At 36.9% G+C, this 7,458-nt stretch overlaps 1 pseudogene; it reads left to right on the plus strand.

Annotated features, from left to right (window-relative positions):
* The first annotated feature begins 2,664 nt into the window (after positions 1-2,664).
* On the plus strand, positions 2,665-6,981 carry LOC102881284 (annotated as a pseudogene).
* Positions 6,982-7,458: the final 477 nt, after the last annotated feature.

Below are 7,458 nucleotides of genomic sequence, written 5' to 3' on the forward strand. Positions count from 1 at the left end.
TCATTAATTCTAAATCTGCATTACTAAGAAAAAGAAAAATCCCATGAGGACAGTCTATACAGAATCATGGCTAAAAATATATAGAAAATATATTTTACAAAAACTAAGTAAAGATTTCTTTGTCTTACCCAGTCCTCACATAAAATTCTTCTGTGCTTTAACATAAGATTTAAAATTCCTTATGACTATGGCTGTTCTTTTTTAGTATACGTCTACCTCATCTGGCCACAGACTCAGGTATCATTCACTGCATGCGCGCTTTGAATTAAGGTGTGCTCAGTGAGAGGAATACCAATAGCACTTAGGTTTCAGAGAAGGTAAAATGAGGAAAAATTGGTAAAGTTTAAAAATACGTTGCTTCTTTAAATTCTGTTTGTGAATCATCCGAAGATTCTTGAATCCTACATAAGATGACTCTATTTCCTTTTAAACGTACAAGGTTGAGGCATCGATAGAAAGTGCTCGTGTTTGAAAAGTGCTTTTCCAACTTTGTAAACATCCTAGGCAAACAGCAGGGACAACTACAGTTTTGCAGAAACATAGCCAGATGAATCCTGATTTGGGGTACTAGTGTATTCCAGGTCACTCCATCTCAGAGTGGAATCTGCTAAATCAGGCCTCACAGCTGTCAGCACCCCACACACTCCAACCCCAATACAACCTCCTACATACAGACCAGCCAGGAAAAAATGTTCCTCAGTGGGAGGCTTGCCAGTGGCACAGTGACAGCCCCCTTCAGCGCTTTGTAAGGCTCCCAGGAAGCTTTTACATATGGTTCACCCTCAAGCAACATGGAGGTTAGGGGTGCCAACCCCCCATGCAGTCAAAATCCACATATAACTTTTGACTTCTTCAAAACTTAACTAATAACCTACTGTTGGCCGGAAGCCTTACTGATAACAGTAGATTAACACATTTTCATATGTTATATGTATTATATACTACATTTTTACAATAAAGCCAGAGAAAAGGATATGTTAAGGTAACTATAAGGAAGAGAACATATATCTACAGTATTCACTGAAAAAAATCCACATATAAGTGGACCTACACAGTTCAAACCCTTATTGTTCAACTGCATAAACTGTACTAATCAGAGCAGGCAGATTTTTCCCATCTGTCACTTTCCATTCTCCCAAAGGTTTAATATGAAAGTCTTCTCTGTAAAGAAGAATCATTGACATATAGTAAGACAGTAACAAGGTTGAAATATGGGGTAAACGTTCTGGTAAAGTGTAAACTGAAGCCAGTACGTCTCAATATTACGAGTTTGTACAATTGTCTAATTTAAGTTTTTGTTTCCTACTACCGTGGAAATACCTTTGAGAGTCCAAATAGGAAATGAAAGGTACTGGAATGTCTGTAAAATGGCCCTCTCGAGAAACCTATCTAGGGAGAGTGGCACAATTATGAATGATATAAATATTGTAATCAGAGCAAGGCTAAAGTTTTCCTTGTTTCGATTTAAAATTTAGTAACAACGTCATTTGAATGCCATAGATGAATATATAAGTAGCAATTAACACTGTCTTGATATTTTCAATTTAGGAAACTGGTTTCTCTTCGGGGTTAAAGATGTACAAGTTATCACTGTCGCCATGAAAATAAATATATACTAAGTAAAGTGGAATACAGAGAAAACTCTTAAGGTCATTTAATGGTGTTATCAAAAAATATTTGTAATGAAGAAAGATAATAGTAACAACTTAGATCTGGTTATAGAAGATGTTGCGCTTTGCTGTGGCCTGCTTTCACTGGCGCCCTGACATACAGGTGATCAAAGAGAGTGAAATATTTTGGTCCTGTTTGAATTACATTGCTTTCTTAGTCGTAAAAATTGAATGAGAATCACTGTGCACAAATAGACTCTGAAATCCTTCTTCCCTCCTAATTTTATGCATTAGTTTATGCATTAGTTTTCTTTCCTAGAAAATCCTGTATATTTCTACACAAAGCCCTGACTTCTCAAGTTCAGGGATATGTCCTAGCTCCAAAAAGCAGCGTATCTGTGCTATCATCTGTATTTTGGTGTGTCTGAAACTTTACTAGATATGCAATTATACTAAAAGTTGACTTGTCATTTTATTATCTTTTTATTTAAATTCATAGATTACACAAAAGCAGAATGTTTCTTTAACGTTGGGATTTTAAGTCACTTAGGTTATTTTCCTCTTTGGGGAGTGAGTTCAGAATTTTAATGTCATAAATTAGAAATGTGGTTTAATGCATAAATACAAAATTTTTAGGATGCTAACACATAAAATGGGATCAACTTGTATTCTCATCAATCACTGACCAGCAAAATAAAGAATGTAATAAACACATTTCTGGAGATAAGTAGGAGAAAGGTATATGGAATATGTCAACTTTTAAAAAACAAAACCACATGGCCACTCTAATCATTTTTCAAGGTCCAGTCAATTGCCAGATATCTGTATTTCTGTAAATACCAAATTACCATGTAATCATTCTAACCATGGAAGTGTAGAATAGAGGCTGACTGTGGATTGGTGAGGATGATCTAGACTTTTGAAATCTCTGCCTTAAATTCTCAGAAGAGGAAGCAAATTGAAAAGAGGGGAGAAAGGCAGATAAATCCTTTCTCCCCATACACTTCCCTAGGGCCAGAATTTATGGGATTATTCCAATACCCGAGTACTAATAATGGATGGGGTGGAAGATAGTCTAGTGTAAGTAGTGAGTGGCTCTGATCATATATATCATCATAGATATCTTCTATTCTTTATAACAGTGGAAATAACTAATTTTAATTATCACTTGTAAAAATCAAAGAATTATAAACACCTAAAGCTTTAATTTCAGAAAAGTGTTTTTCATATAAATTTAAAAATTATTTGCTAATGTCTAGTAATCATTCTCTAGGATCCAATAATGCTAGCAATAAGGTAGGAACCAGTTTGAGCTCCAAAGTATTTTCAGGCTTCAAGCATTCTGTGTTTGCTGGATGCTGCCAAACTTTATTTTCTCTTTTTCCAACAGCTGCTACCTACAGATTCTGCATCTGCTTCTCTGATATGCCCAGTAGAAAAGTTGCTACTTTCTCCAACTGAAATGAGATTTTAATGAACCTTACAGAGACAAATCACATGCCTAATGAGAGTGCTGCTTCTCCCAGGTAAGCTGACAACACGACTTTTAATGAATACAATTAGAAATGAGATGCCAATCCTACCTTCAGAAAAGCAGATCACGGGGAGATGATGATTGTTATCTAGCCATTTTCTTAATAAAGTGACAAGGAGGCCACATGCACCAAGAGCTACCTTGAAGAGAGGCTGCTAATTGCCACCCACCATTCTCCCAAGGATGTATGACTAACAGACTCAAATGACATCAGTAAGACAGTTGGTGAGGAGGAAGATTCTGAAGACAGCTTGCCCACCAAATGAGACAGACAAGCGAAAAAAGACATTGACTCTGAGCAGATGCAAACAAGCACATTTGGGTGATTTAAAGGAATTTTTTTTTAAATTTGAAGTTTGGGGGTTAAAAATGTCTTGCACCCTAGTAGAGTATACCAGCACTAGCCTTTGCATATGTCTGGAAATTGAAGCCTTTAACTTTTCTTTAAAAAAAAAGGATTCTATAATACAAACACTAAGACGGATTGAGTAAAATATCAAAGAGTTCTGAGTTCATTTTATAAAATATTGAGATACTTTTCTTGATCCCTGACCCCTTCACCTTTCTGTCCCTCATCACGTATGCACACTAGTGTAAGTTTGTTGTATTTATTCTTGAAAGCACCTTGCTGAAACTTTCATTAATTCACTGGGTGATCTTGATCAAGTCACTTTGCTTCCTTTTCTATAATGGCAATAACTGGATGAGACCGTCCCTGAAGTTGCATCTCTATCCGTGATTCAATGATCCCTAGTGAGGAAGCCTTCCAAGTGTTGTCTCCTCCTTCCTCCTCTTCCTTTTCCTCAAGACCATGGTAGGGGTAGGAAGACCTGACAAATGTTAACTATGTTGAGAGGGAAGGACAGAGCGCTGTCCCTCACCATTCTCTACACTCGGACGGACAGCAGGGTGTCTGACTCTCCAGGTCAGAGCCTCTCACCATCACTGCCAGACTTACATCTCTGCTGCAGTCAGGCTTATCTCATATTTCTACCAAGGCTAAGATCAAAGATTTTTTAAAATATTGCTCTTTAGACTTGGAGTCAGAGCCACAGAGAAGTAAAATAGTTTAGAAGTGTTTCATTAGGGTAGATTCAAAAGGTGGGCTTGGCAGGCATGATTAAGATGACAAGATCCTTCTGTCTTGGTAAAATTCAACCCTAAAATGTGTAAGCAGAAGCCATAATCAGAATCAGACTGGTGGCAAATCTTGTTTTTAAGGTGATTAAAAAAAAAAAGTGGAATGAGTTCATTATTTAAAACCATGAATAATATATGTTCACTGTAGAAAAGTTAGGAAGCAGAATAAAAATTAAAACAAATAGCAAAGTTGTTAAGAATTCAGTTTCTGGATTATAAAACACTTTAGGCTGAAAATCAGCACCGATGCCTTATAGCTGTGTGGTCTTGATCAAGTTACTCAGTAGCTCTATCGCTTCCTCACCTGTAATGAGACTATAAAATTTATACGAGGAGTATTGTAAGGACTAAATTTAGTAATGTAATTAAGGCAATTATACAGTTCCTGGCAAATAGCAAGTGCACCAGAGAAGGTAGTTGTTTTCATTGTATTTTTATTATTAATCATTATATTCTCACTGATAATTTTATAACGATATGGGTAAAGATGGCTAAGACAAAGTTATTACAAGGTTCTCAAGGTTCTGGCAATTATAAGACTTTTGTACACATGTGTTATTTTCTATTGTTCTAGCCATTGAAATGACAAGTGAGATTGATTTTTTCCAGTTTCTTGGAAGGCAGAATTAAATGCTACACTATTTGGCAGGAGTAGGTACTATCTCGGGGAACATCAGACTGGGACTGCCAACTGGTACATCGGTATGACGAGTGGACACGTAATTTATTCAAGAGGACATAGGAATTAATTGAATGCCTCCTATATCATAACCTCACTTGTTTCAACACTGCTTTCACGTACAACATCTCACTTGATCTGTCACTATTTCTCTCTTTCTAAACTCTTCCAAAGTTTCCACACTGTAGGCTGAAAAGCTTCAAACTTTGCAGTCTGATGTTCAAAGCCTCTGTGACCTAATGCTAACTCTCTTCCCTTCACAATCCCTAGGTTCTGGTCCAAATGATCTTTTGGGTTCTTCAAATGTTGTAGACTCTCCCACGTCCCTAATATTCTTTCCATTCTTTAGAATATGTTTTCTACAACCTCTACCTGACAAAGCCTACCCAAGCCTCAGGTTCATTGCTCCTCCTTTATACTGCCTTCCATACTCTGAATTTGTTAACCAGTCTGAACTCTCTTATGGGATTTATTATTTCCTACTTCTTTTATAGTTATTTTCTGTATTTATCTCAATTCTTTTACAGATTATAAGGTCCTTGGGAGTAGAGACTCTGTCAGGAAATATCTGCATTTCAGATTGTATCACTTCTACAAGGAAAACACCTAAACATGCATACTAAATTAAATCTATATGATACCCATAGAAAAATTGTTAACTCAGCCAGGAAGGTGTTAGTAACCTTACTTTAGCAAATGAGGAAACCAAGGCTTGGAGAGAGTAGAAAAGATGTGTCCTAAGCTAAGATGAACTAAAGGAGATCTTTAGATTCCTAATCTAGTGGTCTTTCTGCTCCATGACAACACCTTAGTTTTAGCCCTGCACTATGATAGGACAGGCAGAGTTACTGAATGAACGGAAGGACTAAACCCTAAGTTATTTATTACCTAACTTGAGAACAAAGGGCTAAGACACACAAAATAATACTTGGGAAGGGGCTGGCCTCACCCTATCCCAGAGAACCACAACTGAAAATTAAAACAGAATTGGACAAAGTCAATGTAATATCACCACTTCTAAATGCCACAGAGCTCTCTTTTATAGGGATTTTTAAGTAATGTTTCTTTAAGTTTTCATTTATTTTTGCCTCGTCTCTTTAAACGGGAAGCTCCTGAGGGCAAGAGCTATATTTTATACATATTTTCATCCAAAAGCCTTGTTTGTACTATACAATCCACATGTATTCATGTACTCTCTTCATGCAACAGTGTATTTCTATGAAGGAATGATATTTCATAAGAAAAAAGAAATTCAGTGAAATTCATATCAGTATACTGGAACAAAAGGAAACTTTCCTCTTTTTCAGCTGGAACTATGGATGATGCAGAAGAAAAAAATTTCTGCTGTGCCAGAAATGCTTTTTAAAAAGTGAAGGAATTTCACAGAGGTGAAGATCAAGCTCCTGAGAAAGAAATTTGCCCAAAAGATGTTTTGAAAGGCAAGGAGGAAGCCTATGTTCAAAAAGCTAAGCACTATCGCAAAGCATATAAGCAGATGTACAGAATTGCGATTTGAATGCCTAGGATGGCAAGAAAAGCTGGCAATTTCTATGTATCTGTGGAACCCAAACTGGCATTTGTCATCAGGACCAGAGGTATCAGTGATGTGAGCTCAAAGGTCTAAAAGTTGCTGCAGCTTCTTTGCTTTCTCCATATCTTCAGGGGCATCTTGTTAAGCTCAACAAGGCTTCGATTCACATGCTGAGGCTTGTGGAACCACATATTGCACAGATGCGCCCAAACCTCAAGTCAGTAAATGAACAGATCTACAATTCATTTATGGTCAAATCAACGAAAAGCAAATTGCCCTGACAACACACTGATTGCTTGATCTCTTGGTAAATATGGCATTATCTGTACGGAGGATCTGATCCTCCATGGTTGGAAAACACTTCAAAGAAGCAAACAACTTCCTGTGGTCATTCAAATGATCTTTTCCATGAGGTGGAATGAAGAAAAAGACCACCCATTTTGTAGAAGGTGAAGATGCTGGCAACAGAGAAGACCAGGCTTATTAGAAGGATGAGCTAAGGTATCCACCACCGTTATTTTGTAATCTGATCAGTTAATAAACAGTGATCACTTTCAAATTTTTTTTAAAAAAGAAAAATTTCCTTATTGTCTATAATAAGGAGAGAGAGAGAATCACACACTGAAATATATTAACAGGGAAATACTAAACATGCCTCGAGTATTCTGAGAACATAGTTTAATATCCTAATGACTAGAAAATTGTGGTCACTCATCCTGCACAAGTAAATCATGAAGGAAGAGAACCAGGAAGAGACGTATAATAATTCTATCCTCTCCCCAGGGTTCCTCACCACAAGGGCTGGCTTTATGATCATGTGACCTATATAATCAATTTTGTTTAGAAGGGCTCCATGCTTACTTTAATTCTATACTGTCACCATCTTGAAGTTCTTAGTAATTTTTGAACAAGGGGCCGCCTTTTCATTCTGCCCTGGGTCCTGCAAATCATGTAGACAGTCCTC

The sequence above is a fragment of the Pteropus alecto genome, unplaced genomic scaffold, assembly GCF_000325575.1.
Source record: "Pteropus alecto unplaced genomic scaffold, ASM32557v1 scaffold21, whole genome shotgun sequence".
Classification (NCBI taxonomy): Eukaryota; Metazoa; Chordata; class Mammalia; order Chiroptera; family Pteropodidae; genus Pteropus; species Pteropus alecto.